Below are 14,470 nucleotides of genomic sequence, written 5' to 3' on the forward strand. Positions count from 1 at the left end.
CGAAAATTAACCCTCAGCTCAGAGATTGGAACCTCCATATTTTGCTTTGAATATTTATACTGATTTTTAGCACGCTCTGAGACTTTTGTATGTACATGGAATCTTATGAAAGGAACAGGGACTTTTCATACAATTGGAATAAAAATCCTAACTATACTTATTTTGTTGAAAGTTCTTTTTCTTCCTATAGAGGTGGCTGTTATAGACTACAAAGCCTGTCAAAATGTAAAAATGCTATTTTTGAAGAAATCAAAGAACAGATAAAACAGGAACATGGACAGTTCTTATGTGTTTAGGAGAGGCCACCTACAAACTATGAACCTATGTTGATTCCATACATTGAACACCTTTCTCCCTGAAGTACATTTTGATGTTCAAGGGCAAGATGCAAGTTAGCTTGGATAACATTTAAAATAAAAATTAATTAATCCTGATAGATCCATTCATTAGCATCAATGTTAAAATTAAGCCAGTTGCCTAGCGAGACACAGCAAGGACACTCTGGGTCAGATAATAGCCCAAGATATTTTTTTAATCTTTTCAAGGTAATTTGCTTTGCCCACACCTTGGGCAAAGAGCAAAAGTGGGTGGGGGAGGGGGGCAGTTGGAACCTTATATTTTATTCTAGAATAGGCAGTCCAATAGCCAGACAGTGCAAAATCCTTTAACTTTTAGACATTAAATTGGTTATTAGAAGTTTATTGAATTTTATTTATCCATGATCATGGCACAAGATCAAAAATAAATAAACAGAAAAAAAATTGGGCAATATTTAATAGAACCGCCATGGACTGATACGATCTAACTGAATTTTTTTAAACAATGTCTGACTGTACAATCAATCTAAACACTGAATTAATTCTTGTGTCAATTTTTTTTCCCAGCTTTATAAATTTTAATTTTAGGAAATAGTATTAAATTTTTATTAAATTGTACAATGTTATTTTTATTTAAATAGGAAAAATGAGTTCAGTATTTGCACAAGCTCTACTTTTGTTAAATGGAAAACTTATAACAGAAAAGTTATATATAAAAGTTATCACCATTAAATACTGAACAAATAGTAATTTGAGGATCATTACATTTTTAGGAGAGAGAGTTGGTAGACTAAGCAATTACATCAGAAGATATTTGCCCTCCCATTGTAAATGATATTGATATCCACTGAAACCCCTACTTTGATTTTAATTAGTGCCTACTCGGGGAACTCAAAAGGCAATTGGACTAGATCTCCGTACCTCTAGATGATGCCCAAATTGCTTCCAGATGTAGTTTGGCGATAAAGGGAATCCAGGTGTTTAACATGAAATAGATCCAAATTTCATACTGTCCATTACAAGGAGACAGCAGTTCATCCATTGAGAAAAAAGGTCAACTTACCCAGCTAATTCTGGAAACAGCTTTGATTTCCCAGGTAAAAGAGAGAGATTGGCTGAAAAATAATACTTTAAAAGGTCAGGATGGATTTACACTTGCAAAAAAAAAATAGTAAACTGGTAAGAATAAATGTGTTAATTGTAAATCTGCTATTAACACTGATATTTTTATTTATTTTTTTAAGTTGGATATTTTTTGAGCCTATCATATATGTTGAGCTGCACTAATTTTTGTAGATTATTACAGCCACAACTTCTATTGTGAAGTCCTTGAACACAATCACTGATGTCCTAGCAACAGTAAAATGGGCCCTTGATATACTTATAGCTGCTCAAGAAAGACATATGCCATCTAGCTTTCAGTATGTTATTCTGCATAAAGCAATAAGCAGTATACACAATGAGGATCTTTTTTTAATTCTGGGATACCAACTTTTAGATTGCTAAAAACTTCATTTGGTATTGTATTGTTCTTAGTCATTGGACTCATGACATGTTGTTGTATTCAATTCCTTCCCTTCCTGATGTCCATGTGGCCAAAATTTTGCCAACCTTTTTAAAAGAAATCATAAGATAATGTTGGTTGATTAACAATCCTCTATTTAGACTTTCTGTCTTTCCATAATCAGGCTGATGGTCTATTCAGCAGTCTAAATTTTAATAGTCTCCATAAATTTCTGTGACTTATGTGACTCTGCACATTTTGACACTCAGTAAAAATGGGGCATGATAAGAAAGCCCAATTTTTTAAAGCTTAATCTAATTGTATTTATGTAAACTATTTCTTATTCATGTATTAAAATACTGTTTATTATTTAACACATTTTGCCGTGGACTTGAACTGCTTTGTTGAGCAGAAATGAGACCAATTTGACCAGACCATCTGTCTCCTACTAGGAATGCCTAACCATTACGGTGATGGGCAAGACCTTGGTACCAAATTGCTTAGGAATGTTTTTAGAAAGGAGGAAGGCTACTGATAAGATAAAGGTCATAACTACTTTGTAACTTTTAGTTTGTAACCTTTAGCTAAACTGTTAGTATAGTCCTGAACATGTATGCTTGATGTTGTTCTTAATTATTGGTTTATAATGATGTGTTTCCATGATTGGTTCATGGCAATATATACTTTTCAAAACTATATAAGAAGGTGTCTGCTCTAAGTTGGGGTGCACTCATTTGGAATTTGCTTCCAGATAGCTCTCTTTTAATTGCAAATAAAAGTTTTCTTTTCCTTTTCAGCTATCTGGTATGGTTCACTGGGCTTGCATGCCAGATAAAAGGACCCAAACTTTCTGGGACAACAATGCCAGGAACAGATGGTCTCCTTGCAGTGTCTCCTTTCTTGCAACTGATTAGTTTTACAAACTTTCCCCAACATTAAATATCACATCACACAAACAAAACACATGCAGAAACCTTTCTCAAAACAAGCATTACTTTATTTCAGTTCAGCAGCGTTTTTACCCATTGCTTTCACACTTATTCCACTAACAAAAAAAGGATATGAGTATCCTTGGTCAGAACACACACTTCTTCCAGGCCCCATCAGGAGGCAAAAATTGTCTCCAGTTCTCCATTTGCAACCAAAAGGAAAAAAAAAAAAATCTGACAAACATTCCAATGAGCAAAGAGAGACCTCTACAAACTTACACACACACACACACACACACGCACACACGCACACACACACACACACACACCCCAGTACAGTTCAGTTGGAATAGAAGGGGCGTTGACTTACCTGAACGCCTTTTCTCAGCACGGAGATGGATAATCCACGCAGTGGGTTGAGACTGTATTCCTGGCCAATCAGATCAGTCAGCCAAAGTTGCCACGCCCCGTCTTGGACCATGATCCTTTAGTCTTGACTCGAGCGCAGCCATTGACTGACAGTAAGACGTTTTGGCTCCACTAAATATACCCTATTATTCTAGTCTATAAGGGTGGGTGTGGATTATCCATCTCCGTGCTGAGAAAAGGCGTTCAGGTAAGTCAACGCCCCTTCTCCAGCACTGGAGATGGATAATCCACGCAGTGGGACATACCAAAGCCTATTGTCCCTTGGGTTGGGGAATAGACTGGTCCCGTGTGCAACTTTGGTCTAGCACCTGCTGGAGAACCCTCCTACCGAAGGAGGCCTCTGCAGAGGAGTACCTGTCGATTTTGTAATGACGAATGAATGGAGAGGGCGAGGCCCAAGTGGCTGCCCTGCATACCTCTTCAATAGAAGCCTGCATGGCCCATGCTGCTGAGGTGGCAGCACTCCTTGTGGAATGGGCCGTGATATGCTTGGGGACTTGCAAGGACTCCGCCTGGTATGCCCCCGTGATGCATGCCCTAATCCACCTACCGATGGTAGAGGACGAGACCTTCCGGCCCCTAGTAGCAGGGTTGAAGGATATGAAAAGCGCTTCCGAGCGTCGGAATTCCGCTGTGCGTGAAATGTAATGTCTTAGTGCCCTGCGTACGTCCAAGGTGTGCCATTGTTGCTCCAGGGGATGAGCTGGGTTTGGACAGAAGTCTGGTAGGACTATTTCCTGTGATCTGTGAAAAAGGGAGTTGACCTTTGGAATGAATGAAGGGTCTATTCTTAGGACTACCTTGTCCCTGTGAAAATGGCACAGGTCCTTCCTCATTGAGAGAGAAGCTAACTCGGATATCCGCCGAGCTGACGTGATGGCTACCAAGAATGCTACCTTATGGGTCAGATAGCGAATGTCACATGTTTTGAGTGGTTCGAAGGGCGCTCTGGTAAGAGCTTGTAGTACTCGTGGTAGTTCCCACGATGGATACCTGTGCACGGTTGGCGGTCTGATGTTTGCAGCCCCCTTGAGGAAGGATCGTATTAAGGGATGCTTGCCCAAGGATTCACCGGGGCTGGCAGAAAGTATAGTTGAGAGGGCGGCGATTTGCCTGCGCAGTGTGTTTGGCGAGAGGTCCCTCTCTAGGCCATCTAGTAAAAATTCTAGGATCTTGGGAATTGTGATCCCTTCGAGTAACAATTCCTGTTTAGAGCACCATGATTGGAAGCTTCTCCACGTGGCCTCGTAGATACGGTTCGTGGAGGGGCGCCTTGATGCCTGTATGACCCTAATTACACCCTGTGAGCAAGCCCCCTTGGCTAAAATTGACCGTTCAAGAGCCAGACGGCTAGTTGTAGCCATTGTGGCTCTGGGTGGGAGATCTCCCCCTGCTTGAGGGAGATCCTCTCCGGAGGAATCCGCCATGGATTCGTGCGGGAGAGACTCCTCAAGTCTGCGAACCAAGGTCTCCTTGGCCAATAAGGGGCCACAAGGATTACCTCGGCCCTTTCCCGCAGAATCTTGCGTACTACCGCCGGAAGGAGAGGTAAGGGTGGAAACGCGTACAGGAGCCCCTTGGCCATGGGCTCCGTAACGCGTCCGTCTGCTCTGCTCCCTTGGATGGGAATCGGGAGAAGAAGCGAGTTAGGTGGGCATTGGAAGGAGAGGCAAAAAGGTCCACCTGGGGAAGCCCGAAGCGGTGACAGACCTCCCTGAAGATCCTCGGGTGTAGTTGCCACTCCGAGTGATCTATTGTTGATCTGCTCAACAGATCTGCTTGGATGTTTGCCTCCCCCGATATGTGGTCGGCCTTTATGGAGGCCAGATTTTGTTCCGCCCAGGCCCCCAGTAGGAGGGCCTCGGCCGAGAGCGAGCGAGAGTGTGTGCCCCCCTGACGGTTTATGTGGGCCTTGGCTGTCACGTTGTCCGTCAGGACCAGTACGTGCCTGCCTTTTATGCTGCTGTGAAAATGCCTTAACGCTAGGTGAATAGCCCGCAGCTCGAGCCAGTTTATGTTGTGTCGGAGATCCACCGCTGACCAGCGGCCCTGTGTCCACTTGGTCCCCAAGTGGCCTCCCCAGCCGAATAAGCTCGCATCTGTTGTGACTACTACTCTGTCTGGTTCCCTGAAGGGGGACCCCCTGAGGAGAGCTGGAGATAGCCACCACCTGAGGGAGTGTCGTACTCTCAGAGGTATGCCTACCCTCTTCCGGGATGCACTGATTTGTTGTCTCTGAAACGGGAGCATGAACCATTGCAGTTCTCTTGAGTGCAGCCTTGCCCAAGGAACTATTGCTATGGTCGATATCATCTTCCCTAGCAGCTGGGAGAGGCAGACCAGCGTCACTGACTGACCGCGGCTTACCTGTTTTACGGCTTTCTTTATGCTGCTGAGGCGTTCCTGTGATAGGTACACCTTGCATTCCTTTGTGTCTATGACCGCTCCCAGGTGGAGTATTCTCGTAGTTGGGGTTAGATGGCTCTTTGGAAAGTTCACCGAGAAGCCGTGGTCCTGCAGCATTTTTATCACTAACTTTAGGTCCGCCCGAGACTGCTGGGCGGACGATGACTGGATTAGAATATCGTCCAGGTAGCACTGGACTCTGACTGGTACGTTTCTTAGTTGTGCTGCCAGAACCGCCAGAATCTTGGTGAACACCCTGGGCGCTGATGACAGGCCGAATGGAAGTGCCCTGTATTGAAAATGGTGCCCCCTGTAGGCAAACCGTAGAAAGCGGCGGTGAGCCAGAGAGATAGGGATGTGCAAGTATGCCTCCGTGAGGTCGATCGATGCCAGAAAATCCCCTTTCCTTACGCTTCCAAGGATGGAGCGTAGTGTCTGCATTTTGAATTTGCGGTATTTTATGTAGAAATTTAGCCTTTTCAAATCCAAAACGGCTCTCCAACCCCCCGAGGGTTTTGGGACCACGAAGAGGATAGAATAAAACCCCTGGTCTCTCTGGTTCATAGGCACCGGCTCTACGGCCCGTATGTTTAGAAGGTGCTGAACGGCCTCGTTCATGAGCCTTCTCTTTGTTGGGTTTGTGGGACAGGGGCACGGGCGGAAGCGGTTCGGGGGCTTTGAGAGAAATTCTAGAGATAGACCATGACGTATGGTGTTCCTGACCCATACGTCCGTGGTGGTCTCTTCCCACTGGGGAGCAAACCCTGCTAGTCTGCCCCCTATGGGAAGGTCTGGGCGGGAGTCATCTGGTACGGCGGAAGGGGCGGTTGTTCCCCCGAAAGGGCCGTCTTCCCTGTGTTTGCCTATGTCTTGTGTTCTGTCTGTCCCCCTGTCTTTCCCTATCCTGTCTAGCTTGGAAGGGTTGGGAATTTTGAAAGTAGTTGACCCTGGCTTCCGTACGAAAGGATTGTTTCCTTCCCCAGGAGCCGGGTCTCTTGTCCTGCCTTTTAAGCATGTGTTTAAGGACCTTGTGCTTGTCCTTGTTCTCTGTCAGGTATGGCGTTAGTGCCTCACCAAACAGCTTTGCCCCTTGGTACGGAGCCGAAGCCAATTTCCACTTGGATTTGGTATCCGCCTGCCAGTTCTTTAGCCAGAGGATGCGCCTGCTCGTGTTGTTTGCCGCCATTGCCTTGGCTGAAAACTTGGTCGCTAACAGTGTTGCGTCCGACGCATATTCCGTGGCCGCTACCATTTTGCTGAGTTCCTGATGAGTGCGTATATCTTCCATGGGAACCCGGCCCTGTAGCTCACGGAGCCAACAAAGTGTGGCTCTGGTGAAAAAGGACGCGGAGGTAGACGCCCTGGTAGCCCAAGCTATTGCCTGGTGCGTTCTCCTGTAGTTGGACTCACTCTTTCGGTCCTCGGCTTTAAGAGCCTCAGCAAAATCTCCTGATATGGCCGTGTCCGATATCAGGGGACCTATGGGTTCGTCCACCACCGGCACCTCCAATGTTCCCTCTAGCTCCTTGCTACGTTAAATAGCTTCCTCTCCGCATTGCTAGGAAGCGGTAGGGAGGTTGGCGCTGCCCACTGTTTCCTTATTGTGTTTAGGAACATGGTCGGGCATGGTATGCGGTGTTGAGTGGTTACCTTTTCGGCGAACGTCGGCTCAGCCTCCGTGTCAACTGTGACAGGCTCCGCTGGTGTCCCATGCCCCAGATGGGCTGTGGCCTCAGCCTTGCGCAGAATAGTAACAAAAAGAGAAGGGTTAAACAGGCCGCTGAAGGACGGCCCTTGAGGTGAGGTGTCCTCCTCCTCCTCAGACATTTGAATCCCTTGTGACGTACCTGGCTGGTCCAGGTAAGCTTCCTCAGAGACCGACGAGTCTGAGACGGAGGAGAGGTCCTGATGGTCCTCCGTTTCCTCCCGATGCCTCGTTCTAAGTCCTAGAGACTTGGCTTTTGAAGTTTGAGCCCTGGCCTCAAATGCACGGTCCACTGCCTGTGCTATTAGGGTAGCTAGCAGATCCCCCGTCAATGCAGGAGGAGTGACCATTGCCTGGGACCCTGCAGGTGCTGTGGTTAGCATGGTCCTCGGGGTTTCCTGTAACCTCCGTGGGGAGGGGGATCGGGAGAGCGATGAGAATTCGCCTATCCCACCCTCTGTTTGGGACTGTGATGAGCTCCCTAATGACCAAATGGCCCGTGGGGATGAAGGGAGACCCAGCGGTAGATCAGAACCTATTCCCCCATTCTGCCTATTTTCAATTCTGGCCCTTTTCTGGGCTCTGTCGAACTCTTTTTCTAGGGCTTGGTGTCTTCTGATTGCCTGTTTGTCAGCCTTCTTTGATGACTTCCTTGCAGCCTTTCTAGGGGCTGCAGAGGATTCCGAATCCTCTGAAGCAGGTGCTCCAGAGGATGAAGGCGGGGCTCCAGTGGAGGGAATGATTGCTTCCTCCATTCTCCACTAACGCTGGGCCGCGATAGGGGGGACCCAGGTAGTAGGAGAGCTCCAACTTTGAGTAAGGACAGGCGCACTACTGGGGGCGTCTGGAACTCAGGAGCAGACTCTGCCAAATTGTCAGAGTTAGTCACTGTGCACGGATAAGAACAGGCACGCTAATGGGAATGCCTGGAACCCGGCTTGACTATGGTGGGTAAGGACAGGCACGCGACTGGGGATGCCTGGAACCCACCACTAAATCCAGAGGCGTACGGGCCACTAATGGGGGACCCGAAGTCTGGAAGGAGCCAAAGGCAACTAAACACAGTTAGTTATGAAAGGTTCTTATTTACTTTAGGTAGAAGACACCAAGTCCTGGCATCAGTAGCTATGTGTCTGATTTGAATGTCTCTGAATGACTAATAGATGCTTTAGTACCCCAGTACTGCTTGCCTATTATTCACTCCAGCGGCTGAACCTAGCTTCCTTAAGGAACTTTAACTCCCCTGTTTGGACAAAAAATATGGCCGCCGCTGCCAGGAAACTACTGCGCATGTGTTAACAAGGCTGCCTATGCCACGTGCGGTTGTAACAAAGAGCTGCGCGTGCTTCCAGCTGTGCAGACAATGGCGCCTCGTTTAAAAAATCCTGAGCAGCCTGGAGTGAAAAGACTGCTCCTTCGCACGCCAGCTGTTTCCCTTAATCAATCTCCCTCCCAGCATGCGTCCCCTTTGTCCTCCGCTTCCCTCGCTAACTGCTTGCCTTTCTGTCTTTTTTTTTGTTTGTTTGTTTGTTTTAAACGCGAGGGGTTGCCCGAGCCTCCCCCCGTTTGTTTAAGGCGGCTGCCGGCTGTTGGAAGGTGGCTGGGGTTGTTTAGGGAGGGGAGTTAGGGATTTCCCCCTTTTAAGTGGGGGAGGTTTCCCCTGTAGGAATCTGACTTCCTGAGTTTTACAATTTAGCAAGGAAATTTTTGAGTGGTCAATTAAATTGAATTAAATTATCTCTAATTAACTTTTAAACTAAGCAATTTCAGCTACTAGAAAAAAATCCCCCCCTAATGGAAAGGAACTATACCTGCCCAGGAGCCAAAAGTTCTAGATGTGTCTTCATGGCGAGATCAGTCAAGACTGGAGGATCATGGTCCAAGACGGGGCGTGGCAACTTTGGCTGACTGATCTGATTGGCCAGGAATACAGTCTCAACCCACTGCGTGGATTATCCATCTCCAGTGCTGGAGAAAAATCACAATGAAACTAAACCACAGGAAATACAAACACACAGAGACATGAAAATAACTTTTTACATACATCCATGAATCAACCTGCACAATGAATCAACCTTTCTGCCCATTACCTTTCCAGGGTGATAAAAGAGGGAAAAAAACATTCTAAAAGGTAAAACACATACATGCCATTGCCAATCTGCAAAAGTACCCCATGTAAATTGATGCACATCTCAAAACTCACAGGAGCAAGGCAAATTTCAAACTGATGTTTGTTGTTTTTTTACATCAAAGGAATTTTGGATAACATCACTTCTGCTGAATGACCAAAAAAATCCATTTGTCTCAAACCAAAATTCCAACACCGTCCCATTTAATATTAAGTACAAAGACAGGGCATATAACAATCCATGCAATTAGTTCCTCTTTTTGTTCCATACAAGAATGACTAGTGATACCTATATTAGCATGGGATCTAGCAGGATAGAAAAAAAGATTGTTCCATCTGTCTAAATTTCTGTTCAGTTTTTGTCTGATTGCAGTAAACAAAACTTGGTTAACAGCCAGCAATGAACAAATTAAAATATTTGGCTTTTAAGTCCTGGATCACCCTAGTGTGGGAGGTCAGTCCCCCCCCCAAAAAAAGCAATATTAAAGAGGCAGAAAAGCATGTCCAGTTTTTCTTTATAACCCCAAGTCTCCCTCCCCCAAGCAGAAACCAGCTCTATAGAAATGCAGGCGTAAATAATCCAGGAAGGTTGGAAGCCTCCAGCTTAGAACCTTAGGAAGACACCTAAAATCTACATACCCCACCCAAAGTCTAAGACAGGAGATAATAGGATTAACCCACAGATACCAAAGGGCACACTCAGACTCAGGTCAAAGTTCATGCCACAGGAACAACTCCAAACAAAAGGCTCCAAAAGATATAAAAACCCATTCTCTACATGTCCTCTCTCTCTCTCTTTTCTTCCAGAGTCATCTTTCTGTCTGGCTCTCTTCTTCAATAAACTGCAACTTTCTTTCTAAAGCAGTCGCCATGTTGTTTATTCCCGGCTTGGACTGATCCATGCTGAAGACTTTTCCTTCAACACTAGCATGGAAAATAAAATAGAAAGACTGGGCAATAGGGAGTCTGGCCATATTGATCAAGGAAGAAATGGAATGGAACGGCACAGATGACCAAGCATGCCTTTTCATGGTTTTTTGCTTAGCTTTTAAATTTCCATGTAAGGCCTCAGTGATTGTGATGTTAAATGTGTATACTCACTCATATTACTTCTCTGGCATATGGGTGAACTTAGAGCAAACCTTGATAAGAGCTAAATTCAAAAATTCCCCAACATAGTTATAATTGTATTGGGAGATTTCAATGTGAAGTTGGAACCTTCTCTACCAGATCATATTAGTAATCTGAACATTTCCAAATTTTACTCTCTATTAACTTTAGGGTCCTTTAGGGACCAGAAAAGAAATTCTGACAATATACAGGTTTTAAACTTGAAATGCAAATGTAACTTGCAAATTCTAGGGAACAAAGATCTAAGTTTTGTATAACCTTTACTTACCATTCAGAGAAATCAAGTAGTACTTTAGACAATATATGCGTCCCTAAGAGTTATGCATCTTTTTTCTCAGACTTCCAGGTTTATATAAGAGATGATGGTGACCACTAACCGGCTGCTCTTAATTTTTGTGAGCGTTCAGACGTCATATCCTACACCACAATAGATAGATGGGTTTCACTTTATTTAAAGATTCACCAGGATAGGATAAAATGAACCAGAATAGATGTGATGTTTTAACTGAATATAGGAAATTTTTTATCAAACCACTAATTCTAGTAGTTACTTAACCTTGCACAGATGTCAGCTCTCTACTTACAGCTTATGAAACCCTAAACGCAGTACTAAGAAAATTCTTAACTGAAAAAGCCCTGAAAAGGTGCTCATTGGTTTGATTCAGAGTGCAGCTCCCTGAGAAAACAATTAAGATTAGCTAAGTGTACAGCACAGAACTATCCATCAAATAATAATCATATTGCCATGTTACTATTCAGACAAGAGTACAAGTTTATTTAACCATATAAATAATTCCTGCCAAATTCCACCTGATAGGGTCCTCTGTTATGGGTCCATTTACAAAAAGAGTGATAAGGGTGGTTTTTCAAATGATAGATAAGTGTGGCAAAACTTTTAGAAACCGAGTGCCCATACTGCAACCCAAAACCCACTTATGTATTGTTGGGTGCCAGGTGGGCATGGTCAGCTTGATGTTGCTCCTGGGGAGGGATGCCTGTGGGTGCCAGGCAGGGTTGGGGGAGATCCAGGGGGTCTCTAGTGGATGAGGCAGTAGGCAGGAGGGCATCTTGCTCAGCTGATGGCTTGGGGGGGAAGGGGGCAGCTACACCCCTCCCAAACACTGCTGTCTCATGAAAGCAGGATGAAAACTCCCAAAAGTGACAAGGAAAAAAAGTTAAAACAGAAGAGTGTCTCGCAATGGTTTTCTTCCCTGCGGGGGTGGGGGGAGACTACTGAGCCCCAAAGCTCTTCCAAGGGGGGAGGAGAGTGGGGAGGGTCTGTGCTGGGATTGGGCTCCTCATGCCTTCCGCTGCCCGCCTGTGCTCTTCTGCCGCAGATGCCACGGCTCCACTTCCCTGGCAGCGTAGGGGTGCACTCGCGCTTGGAGATGCAGGTGGAGTTGCTGCCTTGTTTGCCATGCCGGGGCTGGGACCCTCCTTACCGCTTCTTCCCCTGCAAACATCGGGAGTGCCCACCCCACCTACCGCTCATCCTGGGGCAGCTGCCGCCATCCGGTGCTCTCCAGCCGGTCGCCGGCCAGCCAGGATGTCTCCCTTCGTGCTCCCTCGGCCTCTCCCCCACCTCCAGGCTGGGGCTGGTCAGATCCCCCCCATGGGCAGCGCTGTGCCTGTCCCTGGCCAGCCCTCCATCTTCCTCCTCCTGAGGGCAGACTGTGGCTTACCGAGCCAGGCGTTGCCTCTCCCTGTATGTGACCTCAGGCGGAGGAGCCGGGCAGCCGTGGCTCTCGTTCCCCTCTGGCTTCCATCTGCCTGAGCTCGGCGCATCTGGCAATGAGCTAGAGCGTGTGACGGTGGCAGCTGCCCCGGGCCGACGGGTGGGCGCTCCTGATGTCCGCAGGTGAAGAAGCGGTGAGGAGGCTCCGTGCCCAGTCCAGCCTAGCCCTGGCACAGAAAGCAAGGGAGCAGCCCCACGTGTGTCCAACCCAACCCCCACACAGAGCCTTTCTCCTGTCACTTCGACCCAACTCTTGTAGAGCCCTGACCCGGTTTCTTACCTCCGCCCGGCTTGTTCCGCGGCCTCATGCCAACAGCATTGGGCAGGAGGTGGCAAACGGCCGGTTTTGGTATGACACAGCTGTTTGCCGCATTGCGTATTACACCCAATACTGCTGCAATGTGGCTTGGCCAAAAGCAGCCATGGAACAAGTGGGGCAGTTTCCCCCCCATCCACCGTATGGATTGCGCTGCTGCCGCTTCCCACCCACCCACCACATGGATTGTGCTTCCACCACACCCTTTTCCAGGCCTCCGAAGCCTGGATCAGGCCGCTGGGGTGCTACAAAATTGCCCCGTGGCCATGGATCCAAGCTCCAGATATTTGGAAAAGGCCTCTGCCGCCGAGATCGGCCGGGGGGGGGGGCGCAAAATTGCTCTGCAGGTATACCTGGACTCACGCTGGCAGCTGCCTCCACCATCCAGCCCAGATCAACCCAGCTCTTGCAGCTGCTCCCTGACTCTCAGTGCAGAGAGCAAGAGTGTAGGTGCACATGGAGTGGCGGGGGGAGCAGCTTGGCCCCACCTCCCTCTGGGGTGATGGCACGCGCGCCCACAGGGACAGTTCTCTGTGCCAGCTGTGGGACCCGTGCCATAAGTTTGCCACCACTATGATAGATCAATTACCTTAGTTGCTATTGTAGCAAAATTGCATGCCAAGTTATATGCCTTTAACTATATATTTTTCTATTAAACATCATAAAATGAAGCAGATGTCAGCTATACAAAAAGATTGAAGACCAGGTAAGTGAAAAAGGCTTGCTTCCGAAAGACCAAATTGGTTTTAGACCAGGTTGCTCCACTATTGACAACTGCTTCATTTTAAGCCATTTAATAAAAAATATATACAGTAGTTAAAGGGAGAAAACTGTTTACATTTTGATAGATCTTAATGCAGCATTTGATTCAATAGAGACTCTATTTGGAATCACCTACTTCAGGGGTCTCAACATCCAGGCCGTGGCACTGGTCTGTGGCCTTCCATAAGAATCTAAAGGCCTGTGTTTGCAGCTGGCATGGGGATCCAAAGGACTTCATATTGGAGATGGCTTAAATATCAGATCCCACTTCCCCTCTGTTCATCCTATTCCTTCCCTCTCCATCTTTTAGCTATCATATTTTGTTTTTTGAATTTTGTTCTATTTATATAGTTTCATTTTTAATATTGTAAGCCTCCCAGAGTTACTTTATAGTAAGATGGGGGGCAATACATTTGATAGATTGATATCGACTACAAGTTCTACTCTCCAGAAAGAGCCATTTATTTAGACCTTTATTTAAAAATTAAAATATATTAAGCCCTTATAAATAGAAGAGCACTAACACAGGCATCCCCTAAAAGCCGCTGAAGATGTTACCAAGTTTGGTAACGAAACGTTCCGAAACCAACCCACAAGCTCGGAGAACTGATGAAGGTTTTCCCTTTAGAAATTGTTGAAGGAAAAATCTTCATCAGATCCTTCACCCTCATATATTAGGGCACCCAAGAGAAACAATCTTACTTACTGTAGGGAACTAACCTGCACATCATCAATAAGGCAGTACTCTTTACTATGGCTGATGCCCATGTTTGATATGATCAATTGACTAATCAATAAAGTATATTATATCATCATCGTTACATAAGAATTATACAATGAAAATTACATGATAAACAGCAAACAAAACCATATCAACATTCATCTTATACGAACTCAAGTTACAAAACATAACAAAACTTACATTATTATAGGAATTGAGAATATCTGTACATATAGTACAATTAAATCCCAAACTTAGGTCCAATTATTCACACTGTTAACAGAAATAAAATGAAAAGTTCAAAATTCAAAGCATTCATTTAATTCTTTAAAAGGTCAGTCTCACATTTTTTCTCTCAAACTTTTTCCCTTCAGCCGAGAATATATT

General features: G+C 45.9%; 1 protein-coding gene across 6 annotated transcripts in view; it reads right to left on the reverse strand.

Annotated features, from left to right (window-relative positions):
* SGO1 (shugoshin 1) overlaps window positions 1-14,470 on the reverse strand; it is a 39,079-nt gene that overhangs the window by 18,965 nt on the left and 5,644 nt on the right. Inside the window, exons 2-4 of one of the 6 annotated variants that reach the window (XM_039348873.1) lie at window positions 14,285-14,356; window positions 10,818-10,966; window positions 1,381-1,432 (exon numbers count right to left, since the gene is read on the reverse strand). The exons of 1 other annotated variant lie outside the window; for it this stretch is intronic. The gene's annotated coding sequence lies outside the window, so the exon portion shown is untranslated. Of the gene's footprint in view, window positions 1-1,380; window positions 1,433-3,120; window positions 3,137-10,817; window positions 10,967-14,284; window positions 14,357-14,470 lie in introns of those variants that run through there. 4 more of the 6 variants (XM_039348874.1, XM_039348875.1, XM_039348876.1 and 1 more) reach the window with 4 other exon arrangements.

The sequence above is a fragment of the Crotalus tigris genome, unplaced genomic scaffold (assembly GCF_016545835.1).
Source record: "Crotalus tigris isolate CLP2741 ecotype Arizona unplaced genomic scaffold, ASM1654583v1 scf7180000018184.2832721, whole genome shotgun sequence".
In the NCBI taxonomy this organism is placed as follows: Eukaryota; Metazoa; Chordata; class Lepidosauria; order Squamata; family Viperidae; genus Crotalus; species Crotalus tigris.